Here is an 18,898-nt window from a genome sequence, read left to right as displayed (position 1 = left end):
AGAGGACATCCGGACCGGCAAACATCTTCTCCAAGCGGCATCTTCGATCTTCTTCCATCCGGAGCGAAGCGGCAGGATCCTGAAGACCTCCAGCGCGGAACATCCATCCGGACCGACGACTGAACGACGAATGACTGTTCCTTTAAGGGACGTCATCCAAGATGGCGTCCCTCGAATTCCGATTGGCTGATAGGATTCTATCAGCCAATCGGAATTAAGGTAGGAATTTTCTGATTGGCTGATGGAATCAGCCAATCAGAATCAAGTTCAATCCGATTGGCTGATCCAATCAGCCAATCAGATTGAGCTCGCATTCTATTGGCTGTTCCGATCAGCCAATAGAATGCGAGCTCAATCTGATTGGCTGATTGGATCAGCCAATCGGATTGAACTTGATTCTGATTGGCTGATTCCATCAGCCAATCAGAAAATTCCTACCTTAATTCCGATTGGCTGATAGAATCCTATCAGCCAATCGGAATTCGAGGGACAGCCATCTTGGATGACGTCCCTTAAAGGAACAGTCATTCGTCGTTCAGTCGTCGGTCCGGATGGATGTTCCGCGCTGGAGGTCTTCAGGATCCTGCCGCTTCGCTCCGGATGGAAGAAGATCGAAGATGCCGCTTGGAGAAGATGTTTGCCGGTCCGGATGTCCTCTTCTTGCCGGATAGGAGGAAGACTTTGGAGCCTCTTCTGGACCTCTTCAGCACCGGATTATGGATCGCCAACCCCCGCTTGGGTTGGATGAAGATCTTGGAGCCAGGACGGATCGGTGATACCTGGATGGTGAAGACAAGGTAGGAAGATCTTCAGGGGATTAGTGTTAGGTTTATTTAAGGGGGGTTTGGGTTAGATTAGGGGTATGTGGGTGGTGGGTTGTAATGTTGGGGGGGGGGTATTGTATGTTTTTTTTTACAGGCAAAAGAGCTGAACTTCTTGGGGCATGCCCCGCAAAGGGCCCTGTTCAGGGCTGGTAAGCTAAAAGAGCTTGTAACTTTTTTAATTTAGAATAGGGTAGGGAATTTTTTATTTTGGGGGGCTTTGTTATTTTATTAGGGGGCTTAGAGTAGGTGTAATTAGTTTAAAATTGTTGTAATATTTTTCTTATGTTTGTAAATATTTTTTTATTTTCTGTAACTTAGTTCTTTTTTATTTTTTGTACTTTAGCTAGTTTATTTAATTGTATTTATTTGTAGGAATTGTGTTTAATTAATTTATTGATAGTGTAGTGTTAGGTTAATTGTAGGTAATTGTAGGTAGTTTATTTAATTATTTTATTGATAGGGTAGTGTTAGGTTTAATTATATCTTAGGTTAGGATTTATTTTACAGGTAAATTTGTTATTATTTTAACTAGGTAACTATTAAATAGTTCTTAACTATTTAATAGCTATTGTACCTGGTTAAAATAATTACAAAGTTGCCTGTAAAATAAATATTAATCCTAAAATAGCTATAATATAATTATAATTTATATTGTAGCTATATTAGGATTTATTTTACAGGTAAGTATTTAGCTTTAAATAGGAATCATTTATTTAATAAGAGTTAATTTATTTCGTTAGATGTAAATTATATTTAACTTAGGGGGGTGTTAGTGTTAGGGTTAGACTTAGCTTTAGGGGTTAATCCATTTATTAGAATAGCGGTGAGCTCCGCTCGGAAGATTAGGAGTTAATAAGTGTAGGCAGGTGTCGGCGACGTTGTGGGGGGCAGATTAGGGGTTAATAAATATAATATAGGGGTCGGCGGTGTTAGGGGTAGCAGATTAGGGGTACATAGGGATAACGTAGGTGGCGGCGCTTTGCGGTCGGAAGATTAGGGGTTAATTATTTTAAGTAGCTGGCGGCGATGTTGTAGGGGGCAGGTTAGGGGTTAATAAATATAATACAGGGGTCGGCGGGGTTAGGGGCAGCAGATTAGGGGTACATAAATATAACGTAGGTGGCGGTCGGCAGATTAGGGGTTAAAAATTTTAATCGAGTGTCGGCGATGTGGGGGGACCTCGGTTTAGGGGTACATAGGTAGTTTATGGGTGTTAGTGTACTTTAGGGTACAGTAGTTAAGAGCTTTATGAACCGGCGTTAGCCAGAAAGCTCTTAACTCCTGCTATTTTCAGGCGGCTGGAATCTTGTCGTTAGAGCTCTAACGCTCACTTCAGAAACGACTCTAAATACCGGCGTTAGAAAGATCCCATTGAAAAGATAGGCTACGCAAATGGCGTAGGGGGATCTGCGGTATGGAAAAGTCGCGGCTGAAAAGTGAGCGTTAGACCCTTTAATCACTGACTCCAAATACCAGCGGGCGGCCAAAACCAGCGTTAGGAGCCTCTAACGCTGGTTTTGACGGCTACCGCCGAACTCCAAATCTAGGCCTAAGAGATCCAATTCCAGCCACTATAGGGCGTCCTGGGGGCTTACATAAGCTTTTATGAATTTTAGGCAAGTAATGAAAAATTGCCACTTTCTGATGTTTAACAGTCAAAAATTCAGCATTTTTCTGAGTCTTTATACCATTATAGGTAGCCCAATCAATGATGGAATTTAGCTCTTTCTGATATTAAAAAGTGGGATTGTAAGGTAATTTCATATAAACCTCCTTATCAGATTAATTGTCTCCCTGCTTCTGCTAAATACTCATGCTTGTCTAACACAACAATTTTTCTCCCTTTGTCTGATCCTCAAATAACTATATCCTTAGAGTTCTGTAATGCCTGTAATGCCTGCTATTCACGTTTAGTTAAATTGTCACTCTTATGTGTTTTCCAATCAATACTAGCATGTAAATCTTTTAATTTCAACTCCACTGTGTTTGCACCCACATTCTTTGCATATGCAACCATGCGCTTGTAATCCGTGCAAAATGTTGTTTGGCATTGTCCTGCTGGAAAATGCAGGGACGTCCCTGGAAAAGACTACGGGGCCGATTTATCAAGGGCGGAATGGCCCCTGATACCCCTGTTTCTGCGCGAGCCTTTAGGCTCGCTGGAAACAGCAGTTATGAAGCAGAGGTCTTAAGACCGCTGCTCTATAACTGGTGGTCCGCTGCTTCTGAGGCTGCTGTCTGCAATCCGCCCGATCCTATACGATCGAGGTGATTGACACCCCCTGCTAGCGGCCAATTGTTTGCGAATCTGCAGGGGGCAGCATTCCACAAGTAGTTCACCAGAACTGCTTGTGCAATGTTAAATACCGACAGCGTATGCTGACGGCATTCAGCGATGTCTGTCGGACATGATACGCTACAGCATATCATGTCGGACAGACAATGATAAATCGGCCCCTACGTCTGGATGGCAGCATATGTTGCTCCAAAATGTATACATATCTTTCTGCATTAATGGTGCCCTCACAGATGTGCCAGTTACCCATGCCATGGGCACTGACACCCCCCATACCATGACAGATGCTGGCTTTTGGACCTGATGCTGATAACAGCTTGAATGGAGTTTGTTATACTGATAATATCATAGTCCTCTTCTGCAACTAAGAGCTCCAGCTCCCCCATTTTGTCATGCTTCTTGCATTTGCTGTCATACATTTAAGTTTCATGTGCTTTCTGTTGCTACTTGGTGCACTTTCCTCCAGACTTTCTAATGTGACATTTCCTAAGTGTACCCTTCTGTCATCTCTTCCTTGAGATATTCTAGGAGTGACATATTCACAGACTGATCTGTCTGTTCTTTTATGCTTGGACTGCTATTGGGTTGTAGGGTGTCTATATAACAACAATCTGGCAATTTATTTAAATAAAAACTATATAATATAATTCTGAAAAAAATATTAGGGAAAGGAGTATCCCAGTAATCCTCTTTGAGAAAAATGGGGCGTGGACATTGTAAGCTGCTGGTCTCCAAATTTCCCAGGGCTGCTTTTTATTCCCAGTCCGGCCCTGAGTGAAGGGGTTAAATAAAGTGTTGTTTGTCTGAGCCAGCGGCATGCTACACAGTAATTGCTTAGTTCAGAGCAAGAGCTCTTATTAGCTGAGAAGATAAATTATACATATTCAAAAGGCTTTCCAAGGACTATATCGTAGTGTTCGGAAAACTGCAAAATCCTGTGAATGAAATTACAGTTTTAAACCCTTATAAAACTTTAATATCTCATTATGTTTTACAAGACAGAGGCTACTCTCATCAATTTAGGTTTATGTAATTAAGAAGAATTTATCTGTCTAGCTGATTTATGAATAATGATTAATTTATGAAGTTCAAGCACATTTACAAGCCTCAGATGATTAGTGTCTCATTATTTTCTATCATCCCAGTATTCTGTGTTAAAGGGACAGTCCAGCCAAAACTGGAATCAACATGGATGCATTTCAATTTTGAATAGAAGCATTTTTGTAATATAATGTATTAGCAAAAACGCTTCTAATAAAATATATAGCTGTTTCAAATGGGTATTTAAGTATGCACCATGCACCAATATTTTAAACGGTATAATTAATTTAAAGTGCTTGTGTAATAGGTAATAAATGTGATAGCAAACAAATGCATGTGAGTAAGGTGTATTTATAAACACCTGTGATTAGTTAATAGCAAAAAAGTTTAAAAGAGCTTATTAGAGAGTTTGAAAAAGGCCCCCTAAGGCTGAAACGCGTTACTACTGTTTGTATTGTCTTTCCTGGGCTTCCGTAGTCCAGTTTCGTATCAAGTAAGTCGCCATACTCCCTTACCCTGTGATACATCAAGACTGTATCTAGAGACGCCGGGAGGTGTCCGTTCTAGTGAAAGCTTCACAGGATCGCTATTGCCTGCAGAGACGCTGTGTAGAACCAGCTCTGTCAGACTATAACATCTATCCGGAAAAATCATATGCCTGCAAGGATTCCCAAACGATACCCGGTGTAATACTTGGCACCTTTTTGTTTTGGTTCTGTGTTTTGCTTCTCATTGGAATCTTCTTGTATTTTAGCGCTCCTGGCCTCTCTATATCAGAAGAATTCTGTAAAAGACTCTCTGGCACCTTCACCTGGATGCAATTCTGGGATGTTTGTTTTTAATGTTTTGTTATTATGTCTGTAATTGTATTGTAATTGTACCTTTATTTGTATTTTTATTTCAATTGCTCATTTGAATTCAATTATTGCTGATACTATGCTTATATCAATTTTCTGTTGATATTATGTCCATACAAGTTTTTTATATTTGATGTGTCACATTTTTATGAAATTGTGCATTTTTTTATTAAATTATTAAACATTTTAATTGGGTCGCATTTGCACCTTACTCCTCCATGTTCTAGATATTGCATCATATCTCTCAATATTTTATACACCTTTTTGATATTAACTAATCACAGGTGTTTATAAATACACCATACTCACATGCATTTATTTGCTATGACATTTATTACCTATTGCACAAGCACTTTAAATTAATTATACTTTTTTTTTTAAATATCTTTTTATTGAAGGAGTCTGTTCAAGCAGTACAATATTCGTAACATAGACACACAATCTATGGTACATCAGAGCATATAAAACAAATTGCAATCCCAGACTCACAAATTATTTGGATAAAGCAGACTATACATAGTATCAAATAGTAAGTACATACATAAACAACAGCAAACATGTCTCAGAAATAATTAACAAGTTAAAAAACTAAATGGTTTATAATTATACCTTTTTTATTCACATTGTACATATATATTCTTTGCCATTTTTTATCTTACACTTACACACGCACATTATATTTTTTGAATTTGTCATCCTTGTTACTAAATCAGCTACACCTAATAGAGCATAGCACATTTTTTTTCTCTTGCAAAAGAGAAATTTCCTTAAAACTTTCTATACCTTACCTGCTATGTGATACAATACCCTTAACCCAATAACCCCAATAAACACACGGACACCAGTTATGGGAGAAAAAAATCCTTCCCCGTCCGGGGACAAGGGTTTCATTTATTAAAGAATAACTTAATACTTAACACTTAAATAACTTAGTAATAATAACTTAGCGTTGGCCGGCAAGAACATCCCTGTCCTACAACTCCTAAGAAAGGGGTGTGACCGCCCTAAAGGAATGGGGGGCGCACCCCATTCCGACAGCCTGGAGGGCTTTTTTAGGAGGGATCGTGCAGGGAGCCACCGAGCGGCAGCCCTTGCGGCTGGCGTTGAATGTGCTTGTCTGTCCCCCTCCTCTTTTCACCCCACCAGGCTGCCCCAACTGAAGATTTGTCACACCCCTGCTGCCGCCGCAACAGGAAGCATGACTCCATGTTCCTACCTAACTGGAGTTGAGGGACCCCCGAACTCCTAAGACAACGGTTCCTCGGCCAAAAGACTGTTAGTTCCGAAGGGGGGTCCCTAAGAGCAAAATACAGAACTTTGGGCTTACTAAGGTCCGAATGATTATTCAGCCCCCAGCCAAAGTGATACTCTTGCCAGCATCTCCGCAGACCACAGTCCACTGGAACACACCATTCATAACTGGAAACCGATCATCTGTAACTTGGGAGGGAAGATAGGGAAGACAAGAAACAGGTTAGTGATTCTACTTCCTGCCTGCAGACACTAATATAGGCTCTGCAACATCTCCCTCTAGCTGTCAGACCAGCTAAGACACTTAGACAGCAATACACCTAGCAATCAAGACAAAAGTTAACCCTTAAGTTGCTGCGCGCTTAATCAGCTCTCCACTTTCCTCCTGACTCACTGTTTAGGGGGATATAGGGATCCCCTTTCTCTTGTTAAGTGTATCCAGTCCACGGATCATCCATTACTTATGGGATATTAACTCCTCCCCAACAGGAAGTGCAAGAGGATTCACCCAGCAGAGCTGCTATATAGCTCCTCCCCTAACTGCCATTACCAGTCATTCTCTTGCACCCAACGAATAGATAGGATGTGTGAGAGGACTTTGGTGATTATACTTAGTTTCATACCTTCAATCAAAAGTTTGTTATTTTATAATAGCACCGGAGTGTGTTATTCCTTCTCTGGTAGAATTTGAAGAAGAATCTACCTGAGTTTTTCTATGATTTTAGCCGGAGTAGTTAAGATCATATTGCTGTTTCTCGGCCATCTGAGGAGAGGTAAACTTCAGATCAGGGGACAGCGGGCAGATTAATCTGCAAAGAGGTATGTAGCAGCTTATTATTTTCTGACAATGGAATTGATGAGAAAATTCTGCCATACCGATATAATGTAAACTCAGCCTTAAATGCAGTAGCAGCAACTGGTATCAGGCTGTCATGTATGTATATTTTACACTTCAGTATTCTGGGGAATGGCACTTCACTGGAATTATACTGTATGCATAAAACTTTAGCCTAATTTGCAGGGACTAGCAACAGGCTTTTTAATAACACTCAATTTATTAATGTTAAACGTTTTTTGCTGGCATGTAAAATCGTTTAATTTTCTGAGGTACTGGGTGAAAAAATGTTTTGGGCACTATTTTTTTCCACTTGGCAGTCGTTTTATTTAATTTATGACAGTTTATTGATCTCTCTCACTGTTATGTGTGAGGGGGAGGGGCCTTTTTTGGTGCTTTTGCTACGCATCAAAAAATTCAGTCAGAAGTTTATTGTCTTCCCTGCATGATCCGGTTCATCTCTACAGAACTCAGGGGTCTTCAAAACTTGTTTTGAGGGAGGTAATCACTCACAGCAGAGCTGTGAGATTGTAGTTGACTGTGATAAAAAAAAAACGTTTATTTCTGTATTTTTTTTCTGCTATCAGGGTTAGTTATCCTTTGCTAATGGGAGCAATCCTTTGCTAAAATTGTGTTTTTTACAAAGATTTGATGCTATAACTTTTCAGTTTATTAATTTTCAACTGTCATAACTTTTTCTGTGCTTCTTATAGGCACAGTACGTTTTCATATTATAGTAAATTACTTGAAAAGTATTTCCAAGTTGCTAGTTTATTTGCTAGTGTGTTAAACATGTCTGATTCAGAGGAAGATATCTGTGCTATATGTGCTAAAGCCAAAGTGGAGCCCAATAGAAATTTATGTACTAACTGTATTGATGCTACTTTAAATAAAAGTCAATCTGTACAAATTGAACATATTTCACCAAACAACGAGGGGAGAGTTATGCCGACTAACTCGCCTCACGTGTCAGTACCTGCATCTCCCGCTCGGGAGGTGCGTGATATTGTAGCGCCGAGTACATCTGGGCGGCCATTACAAATCACATTACAGGATATGGCTACTGTTATGACTGAAGTTTTGGCTAAATTACCAGAACTAAGAGGTAAGCGTGATCACTCTGGGGTGAGAACAGAGTGCGCTGATAATATTAGGGCCATGTCAGACACTGCGTCACAATTTGCAGAACATGAGGACGGAGAGCTTCATTCTGCGGGTGACGGTTCTGATCCAAACAAACTGGATTCAGATATTTCAAATTTTAAATTTAAGCTGGAAAACCTCCGTGTATTACTAGGGGAGGTGTTAGCGGCTCTGAATGATTGTAACACAGTTGCAATACCAGAGAAAATGTGTAGGTTGGATAAATATTTTGCGGTACCGGCGAGTACTGACGTTTTTCCTATACCTAAGAGACTTACTGAAATTGTTACTAAGGAGTGGGATAGACCCGGTGTGCCGTTCTCACCCCCTCCGATATTTAGAAAGATGTTTCCAATAGACGCCACCACACGGGACTTATGGCAAACGGTCCCTAAGGTGGAGGGAGCAGTTTCTACTTTAGCTAAGCGTACCACTATCCCGGTGGAGGATAGCTGTGCCTTTTCAGATCCAATGGATAAAAAGTTAGAGGGTTACCTTAAGAAAATGTTTGTTCAACAAGGTTTTATATTGCAACCTCTTGCATGCATTGCGCCTGTCACGGCTGCAGCAGCATTTTGGTTTGAGTCTCTGGAAGAGACACTTGAATCAGCTCCATTAGATGAGATTACACACAAGCTTAAAGCCCTTAAGTTAGCTAACTCATTTATTTCAGATGCCGTAGTACATTTAACTAAACTTACGGCTAAGAATTCCGGATTCGCCATTCAGGCACGCAGAGCACTGTGGCTAAAATCCTGATCAGCTGACGTTACTTCTAAATCTAAATTGCTTAATATACCTTTCAAAGGGCAGACCTTATTCGGGCCCGGGTTGAAAGAAATTATCGCTGACATTACAGGAGGTAAAGGCCATGCCCTGCCTCAAGACAGAGCCAAACCTAAGGCTAGACAGTCTAATTTTCGTTCCTTTCGTAATTTCAAAGCAGGAGCAGCATCAACTTCCTCTGCACCAAAACAGGAAGGAGCTGTTGCTCGCTACAGACAAGGCTGGAGACCTAACCAGTCCTGGAACAAGGGCAAGCAGGCCAGGAAACCTGCTGCTGCCCCTAAGACAGCATGAATCGAGGGCCCCCGATCCGGGAACGGATCTAGTGGGGGGCAGACTTTCTCTCTTCGCCCAGGCTTGGGCAAGAGATGTCCAGGATCCCTGGGCGTTAGAGATCATATCTCAGGGATACCTTCTAGACTTCAAATTCTCTCCCCCAAGAGGGAGATTTCATCTGTCAAGGTTGTCAACAAACCAAATAAAGAAAGAGGCGTTTCTACGCTGCGTACAAGATCTTTTATTAATGGGAGTGATCCATCCGGTTCCGCGGTCGGAACAAGGACAAGGGTTTTACTCAAATCTGTTTGTGGTTCCCAAAAAAGAGGGAACTTTCAGGCCAATCTTGGATTTAAAGATCCTAAACAAATTCCTAAGAGTTCCATCGTTCAAAATGGAAACTATTCGGACAATTTTACCCATGATCCAAAAGGGTCAGTACATGACCACAGTGGATTTAAAGGATGCTTACCTTCACATACCGATTCACAAAGATCATTACCGGTATCTAAGGTTTGCCTTTCTAGACAGGCATTACCAGTTTGTAGCTCTTCCATTCGGATTGGCTACGGCTCCGAGAATCTTCACAAAGGTTCTGGGTGCTCTTCTGGCGGTACTAAGACCGCGAGGAATTGCGGTAGCTCCGTACCTAGACGACATTCTGATACAAGCTTCAAGCTTTCAAACTGCCAAGTCTCATACAGAGTTAGTACTGGCATTTCTAAGGTCGCATGGATGGAAGGTGAACGAAAAGAAGAGTTCTCTCTTTCCACTCACAAGAGTTCCCTTCTTGGGGACTCTTATAGATTCTGTAGAAATGAAGATTTACCTGACAGAAGACAGGTTAACAAAGCTTCAAAATGCATGCCGTGCCCTTCATTCCATTCAACACCCGTCAGTAGCTCAATGCATGGAGGTGATCGGCTTAATGGTAGCAGCAATGGACATAGTACCCTTTGCACGCCTACATCTCAGACCGCTGCAATTGTGCATGCTAAGTCAGTGGAATGGGGATTACTCAGACTTGTCCCCTACTCTGAATCTGGATCAAGAGACCAGAAATTCTCTTCTATGGTGGCTTTCTCGGCCACATCTGTCCAGGGGGATGCCATTCAGCAGGCCGGACTGGACAATTGTAACAACAGACGCCAGCCTACTAGGTTGGGGCGCTGTCTGGAATTCTCTGAAGGCTCAGGGACAATGGAATCAGGAGGAGAGTCTCCTACCAATAAACATTCTGGAATTGAGAGCAGTTCTCAATGCCCTTCTGGCTTGGCCCCAGTTAACAACTCGGGGGTTCATCAGGTTTCAGTCGGACAACATCACGACTGTAGCTTACATCAACCATCAGGGAGGGACAAGAAGCTCCCTAGCAATGATGGAAGTATCAAAGATAATTCGCTGGGCAGAGTCTCACTCTTGCCACCTGTCAGCAATCCACATCCCGGGAGTGGAAAACTGGGAGGCGGATTTCTTAAGTCGTCAGACTTTTCATCCGGGGGAGTGGGAACTTCATCCGGAGGTCTTTGCCCAAATACTTTGACGTTGGGGCAAACCAGAGATAGATCTCATGGCGTCTCGACAGAACGCCAAGCTCCCTCGTTACGGGTCCAGATCCAGGGATCCGGGAGCGGTTCTGATAGATGCTTTGACAGCACCTTGGACCTTCGGGATGGCTTATGTGTTTCCACCCTTCCCGATGCTTCCTCGATTGATTGCCAGAATCAAACAGGAGAGAGCATCAGTGATTCTAATAGCGCCTGCATGGCCACGCAGGACTTGGTATGCAGATCTAGTGGACATGTCATCCTGTCCACCTTGGTCGCTACCTCTGAAACAGGACCTTCTGATCCAGGGTCCCTTCAAACATCAAAATCTAATTTCTCTGAAGCTGACTGCTTGGAAATTGAACGCTTGATTTTATCAAAACGTGGTTTTTCTGAGTCAGTTATTGATACCTTAATACAGGCTAGGAAGCCTGTTACCAGAAAGATTTACCATAAGATATGGCGCAAATACTTATATTGGTGCGAATCCAAGAGTTACTCATGGAGTAAGGTTAGGATTCCGAGGATATTGTCTTTTCTACAAGAAGGTTTAGAAAAGGGTTTATCCGCTAGTTCCTTAAAGGGACAGATTTCAGCTCTGTCCATTCTTTTACACAAACGTCTGTCAGAAGTTCCGGACGTTCAAGCTTTTTGTCAGGCTTTAGCTAGGATCAAGCCTGTGTTTAAAACTGTTGCTCCACCATGGAGTTTGAACTTAGTTCTTAATGTTTTACAGGGGGTTCCGTTTGAACCCCTTCATTCCATTGATATCAAGTTGTTATCTTGGAAAGTTCTGTTTTTAATGGCGATTTCCTCGGCTCGAAGAGTCTCTGAGTTATCTGCCTTACATTGTGATTCTCCTTCTCTGATTTTTCATTCAGACAAGGTAGTTCTGCGTACTAAACCTGGGTTCCTACCTAAGGTGGTCACTAACAGGAATATCAATCAAGAGATTGTGGTTCCATCTTTGTGTCCTAATCCTTCTTCGAAAAAAGGAACGTCTGCTACACAATCTAGATGTAGTCCGTGCCCTGAAATTTTATCTACAGGCAACTAAGGATTTTCGACAAACGTCTTCCCTGTTTGTCGTTTATTCTGGTCAGAGGAGAGGTCAAAAAGCTTCGGCTACCTCTCTCTCCTTTTGGCTTCGTAGCATAATACGGTTAGCCTATGAGACTGCTGGACAGCAGCCTCCTGAAAGAATTACAGCACATTCTACTAGAGCTGTGGCTTCCACTTGGGCCTTTAAGAATGAGGCTTCTGTTGAACAGATTTGCAAGGCTGCAACTTGGTCTTCTCTTCATACTTTTTCCAAATTTTCCAAATTTGACACTTTTGCTTCTTCGGAGGCTGTTTTTGGGAGAAAGGTTCTTCAGGCAGTGGTTCCTTCCGTATAAAGAGCCTGCCTGTCCCTCCCGTCATCCGTGTACTTTAGCTTTGGTATTGGTATCCCATAAGTAATGGATGATCCGTGGACTGGATACACTTAAAAAGAGAAAACATAATTTATGCTTACCTGATAAATGTATTTCTCTTGTAGTGTATCCAGTCCACGGCCCGCCCTGTCACTTTAAGGCAGGTAATTTTTCCATTAAACTACAGTCACCACTGCACCCTATGGTTTTCCTTTCTCTGCATGTTTTCGGTCGAATGACTGGTAATGGCAGTTAGGGGAGGAGCTATATAGCAGCTCTGCTGGGTGAATCCTCTTGCACTTCCTGTTGGGGAGGAGTTAATATCCCATAAGTAATGGATGATCCGTGGACTGGATACACTACAAGAGAAATAAATTTATCAGGTAAGCATAAATTATGTTTTTTTGCACTGTACTTTAAGTAACTTTTCTATAGCGCAAATATCCTTTCACACACTGTTACAAGTATTTTAAACACAGCATTTACTCGGAGAGCCTAAAGTGCTTATACCATCTGGTAATGACTCAATTTGTTATTGCTCACATGATACAAGTCCCACTGGTGCTCTAGTCTGAGCAGCTTCAGTATTTAAAATGCTGGTGCACTTAGAATATCTAGCTATGCTTCACTTACAGAATAAAAGTTAACTCTAAAACAGTGATAACTTTTACCAGAAACATTTTTGCCAATACATGTATATTGTAAATGTGTTTCTATTCAAAGATGTTATTCAACTTTGTGCATTAAAATATTGACTGGATTATCCCGTTATTGTCACCCAAACATTTATGGGCATCTTGAGCATACTTTCAGTCCACAGATGCCCTATTATATATATATATATATATATATATATATATATATATATATATATATATATATAATATATGTAAATATGTGTAAGCGTGTATATGTGTGTATTTGTGTGTATTTATGTGTTTATGTGTGTAAATATGTATGTGAACAAAAAAACAAACGCCTAGATTTAGAGTTTTGCGTTAGGGTTCAAAACCAGCGTTAAGGGCTCCTAACGCTGCTTTTTCCCGGCCGCTGGTATTTAGAGTTTCCTTAACGTGACTACAAAATAGTTTAACGCTGAAATCATTACCGACAGCTCAGACCCAGTAGTTAACATCTAACGACAAAATAAACATCCACAAATCGAATAAAAAATATTACACAAAGTACAATTACACTCATACAAACACTACACTATATATATATTTTTTTTTTCATATTTTCCTGGCAAAATAGAAAGGATCAAAGTTACGAGATCTCGGATGTTTGAAAAAAAAGCAACAGAAAACCATTTTCCATTGACTTACATTGACAGACGGGAACAGACTGTAATGCTAAGCAGCAGTGTTGGATCTATTTTTGCAGATGAGAGAAACAAAGAACTTGGTTAACATAATATATTTATGCTTTCAAATTATGTTTTTTGTAGCTTGATTCAGATCTGAAATATGACTGAAATAATCCAGAATTTGTGAAGCAAGCAATTACTATATAAGTAGTGTTTTAGAAGTGTTTATAAGAACTAGACTGGTAAATCACTTCTGGCAGCACACTACTTAACAGCAACACCTAACACCTGAAAAAAAGCCGCGTTCAGCTCCTAACGCAGCCCCATTGTTTGCTATGCGGAAACACTTCCTACGTCTGCACCTAACACTCTAACATGTACCCCGAGTCTAAACACCCCTAACCTTACACTTATTAACCCCTAATCTGCTGCCCCCGCTATCGCTGACCCCTGCATATTATTATTAACCCCTAATCTGCCGCTCCGTAAACCGCCGCTACTTACATTATCCCTATGTACCCCTAATCTGCTGCCCTTACATCGCCGACCCCTATATTATATTTATTAACCCCTAATCTGCCCCCCACAACGTCGCCTCCACCTGCCTACACTTATTAACCCCTAATCTGCCGAGCGGACCTGAGCGCTACTATAATAAAGTTATTAACCCCTAATCCGCCTCACTAACCGTATAATAAATAGTATTAACCCCCTAATCTGCCCTCCCTAACATCGCCGACACCTAACTTCAATTATTAACCCCTAATCTGCCGACTGGAGCTCACCGCTATTCTAATAAATGTATTAACCCCTAAAGCTAAGTCTAACACTAACACCCCCTATATAATTTACATCTAACGAAATTAATTATCTCTTATTAAATAAATTATTCCTATTTAAAGTAAATACTTACCTGTAAAATAAATCCTAATATAGCTACACTATAAATTATAATTATATTATAGCTATTTTAGGATTAATATTTATTTTACAGGTAACTTTGTAATTATTTTAACCAGGTACAATAGCTATTAAATAGTTAAGAACTATTTAATAGTTACCTAGTTAGAATAATAACAAAATTACCTGTAAAATAAATCCTAACCTAAGTTACAATTAAACCTAACACTACACTATCATTAAATTAATTAAATAAAATATCTACAATTACCTACAATTAAACCTAACACTACATAATACATTAATTAAATACAATATCTACAAATAACTACAATGAAATAAACTAAAGTACAAAAAATAAAAAAGAACTAAGTTACAAAAAATAAAAAAATATTTACAAACATAAGGAAAATCTTACAACAATTTTAAACTAATTACACCTACTCTAAGCCCCCTAATAAAATAACAAAGCCCCCCAAAATAAAAAATGCCCTACCCTATTCTAAATTACTAAAGTTCAAAGCTCTTTTACCTTACCAGCCCTGAACAGGGCCCTTTGCGGGGCATGCCCCAAGAAGTTCAGCTCTTTTGCCTGTAAAAAAAAACATACAATACCCCCCCCCAACATTACAACCCACCACCCACATACCCCTAATCTAACCCAAACCCACTTAAATAAACCTAACACTAAGCCCCTGAAGATCATCCTACCTTGTCTTCACCAAACCAGGTTCACCGATCCGTCCTGGCTCCAAAATCTTCATCCAACCCAAGCGGGGGCTAGCGATCCATCTTCCGGCGGCTGAAGAGGTCCAGAAGAGGCTCCAAAGTCTTCATCCTATCCGGGAAGAAGAGTAGATCCGGACCGGCAACCATCATCTTCCAAGCGGCATCTTCTATCTTCATCTGATGAGGACCGGCTCCATCCTGAAGACCTCCACCGCGGACCCATCTTCATCCGGCGACGTCCAACTGAAGAATGACGGTTCCTTTAAGGGACGTCATCCAAGATGGCGTCCCTCGAATTCCGATTGGCTGATAGGATTCTATCAGCCAATCGGAATTAAGGTAGGAATATTCTGATTGGCTGATGGAATCAGCCAATCAGAATCAAGTTCAATCAGATTGGCTGATCCAATCAGCCAATCAGATTGAGCTCGCATTCTATTGGCTGTTCCGATCAGCCAATAGAATGCGAGCTCAATCTGATTGAAGTTAGGTGTCAGCGATGTTAGGGAGGGCAGGTTAGGGGTTAATAAATATAATATAGGGGTCGGCGGTGTTAGGGGCAGCAGATTAGGGGTACATAGCTATAATTTAATGGCGGCTCTTTGCGGTCGGCAGATTAGGGGTTAATTATTGTAGGTAGGTGGCGGCGACGTTGTGGGGGGCAGGTTAGGGGTTAATAAATATAATATAGGGGTCGGCGATATTAGGGCAGCAGATTAGGGGTACATAGGGATAATGTAGCTGGCGGCGGCGTGCGGACGGCAGATTAGGAGTTAATAAGTGTAGGTAGCTGGCGGCGACGTTGTGGGGGGCAGATTAGGGGTTAATAAATATAATATAGGGGTCGGCGGTGTTAGGGGCAGCAGATTAGGGGTACATAAGGATAACGTAGGTGGCGGTCGGCAGATTAGGGGTTAAAAAAAATTAATCGAGTTGCGGCGATGTGGGGGACCTCGGTTTAGGGGTACATAGGTAGTTTATGGGTGTTAGTGTACTTTAGAGTACAGTAGTTAAGAGCTTTATGAACCGGCGTTAGCCCAGAAAGCTCTTAACTACTGACTTTTTTCTGCGGCTGGAGTTTTGTCGTTAGATTTCTAACGCTCACTTCAGACACGACTCTAAATACCGGAGTTAGAAAAATCCCATTGAAAAGATAGGATACGCAATTTACGTAAGGGGATCTGCGGTATGGAAAAGTTGCGGCTGAAAAGTGAGCGTTAGACCCCTTTTTGAGTGACTCCAAATACCGGCGGTAGCCTAAAACCAGCGTTAGGAGCCTCTAACGCTGGTTTTCACGGCTACCGCCAAACTCCAAATCTAGGCCATAGGTAATTGCAACTGAAGCTGTGCAGCTGAACCAGGGGGTTAGCTGATGAAGTTAGATAGGTAACATTTGCAACAAGTTTAGAATGATCCCTTTAGTTCGTAGTTACACATATTTGTAGAATTATGCAGTTAGAGTAAAAGTCTTTCTGAGTGGAAGTCCCAAAATACTCACAGTATTAGCAAGAAATGATATGTTGTATCCGAATGGGAGATAAAGATACAAAAGGATAATCCTCAATTCAGGAAACGGCTGGGCAAAAGAGCAGCTAGTGAATCTAGCAAGGATTCAAATTACCAAGCAATGAATTATGGGAAAGGTAAGGCTTTATAGGGAGGATGCAAGCAGGTGATCAATCTCCTTAAAGGTATATGCATGACACAGACACTCATATAGCTACATATAAATAAGAATATTATCACATACATACACTCATCGATACATACAAACAATATACACCACATTACATACACAAATAACATTTTGATTATGAAATAAATACGATTTAGCTACTTTTTCACACAAGACCATGACGTCACTCACTTTACGCTCAAAACCAGTCTTGGATTTTATTTACACACACATTTTTAGCCTCCATTGACTTCTATGGGGAAGACGTGCTCGTGCACGAGACAGACAGATTTCCCTAACGCAAAAAAAGCGTAGACAAGAAAACTCTAAATACCAGTGTTACAATTCTTAAATTAACTCATGTTTTCCTGCGTTAGTCCAGCTATGACAAATACATCAAGAAATGGCTATTTCCATATGGACTTATGGCTTTTACTCATGTGAAATTCACAACAACATCAAATAGTTTGAGACATTCACATGACATCAACTATAAATCACCATCACTAATAACAAACTTTTTGAATAATTACAACACATTTAAACGGACAGAAAAATAATTGGAACATTTCAGGATTCACAAACAGTAGACTATTGGAAACACCTCTCATTTACCTCGATTATATAATTTCATTTATTCAACTCATATGCTTGCATCAACACATATCTACATCGGATTAACACATGATCATTAATGGATGCACATACATTACTTTTAGCATTCACTCATACATGTGCATTCATATGATGTAGGGAAAACACATTAAATTCTCTCTAGGAATCACGAATCATAAAATAGGGATTTCTCTTGTAAGGTGTATCCAGTCCACGGGTTCATCCATTACTTGTGGGATATTCTCCTTCCCAACAGGAAGTTGCAAGAGGACACCAACAGCAGAGCTGTCTATATAGCTCCTCCCCTAACTGCCACTACCAGTCATTCTCTTACAACTCTCGACAAGATAGGAAGTATCAAGAGATATGTGGTGACTTAGTGTAGTTTTTACCATCAATCAAGAGTTTGTTATTTTTAAACGGTACCGGCATCGTACTGTTTTACTCGCAGGCAGAAATTAGAAGAAGAATCTGCCTGGAGGTTGATGATCTTAGCGGTTTGTAACTAAGGTCCATTGCTGTTCTCACACATAACTGAAGAGTATGGGAAAGACTTCAGTTGGGGGAACGGTTTGCAGATTACCTGCCTTGATGTATGTTCAGTATATTTATTTCTAGAGAGATGATAAGATCTAGAAAACGCTGACAGAGCCTTGTATAATTGAGGTAAGCCTGATGCAGTGATTTAACAATGACTGGGATCATGCTTACAAAAAAAGGGTAATATTCATGTTAATACTCATATTTCTTAGTGACAAAACGTTTACATATTATATAGAAAGAACGTTTTTTTCTCTGAGGGTGATAAATCGTTTTTTTTGGGGCCTAGTTTCCACATGGCTAGTCAGATACTCCTAGGAGTATTTTCTTAAGGCCCTCTGACATCGAGTGCATGGTGGGAGGGGCCTATTTTCGCGCTCTAGATGCGCAGTTCTTATTCAGACTGAGACATCCAGCTTCCCTAAAGGAGTCCTCTAGCATCTGAGGACCACTATATAGGGCTTATTTCTTCCCTAAATCGTATTTGAGGGCAGGTAGGAGCCACAGCAGAGCTGTGGCAAGGTGTTTAACTGTTTATTAACGTTTTTTAACGTTTTTCAAATCCGGTTTGGGGCCTAAAGGGTTAATCATCCATTTGCAAGTGGGTGCAATGCTGCTTTAGTCCGTTATACACACTGTAAAAATTTCGAAGAGTTTACTACTTTTTAACACTGTTTTGCAGTTTATGTGATAGTTTTTTTCTCTTAAAGGCACAGTACCGTTTTTGTTTAATTGATGTTTCACATTTATTAAAGTGTTTTCCAAGCTTGCTGGTCTCATTACTAGTCTGTTAAACATGTCTGACATAGAGGAAACTCCTTGTTCAATATGTTCAGAAGCCATTGTGGAACCCCCTCTTAGA

Source organism: Bombina bombina, chromosome 3 (assembly GCF_027579735.1).
Source record: "Bombina bombina isolate aBomBom1 chromosome 3, aBomBom1.pri, whole genome shotgun sequence".
In the NCBI taxonomy this organism is placed as follows: Eukaryota; Metazoa; Chordata; class Amphibia; order Anura; family Bombinatoridae; genus Bombina; species Bombina bombina.
This window is presented reverse-complemented; position numbering follows the sequence as displayed.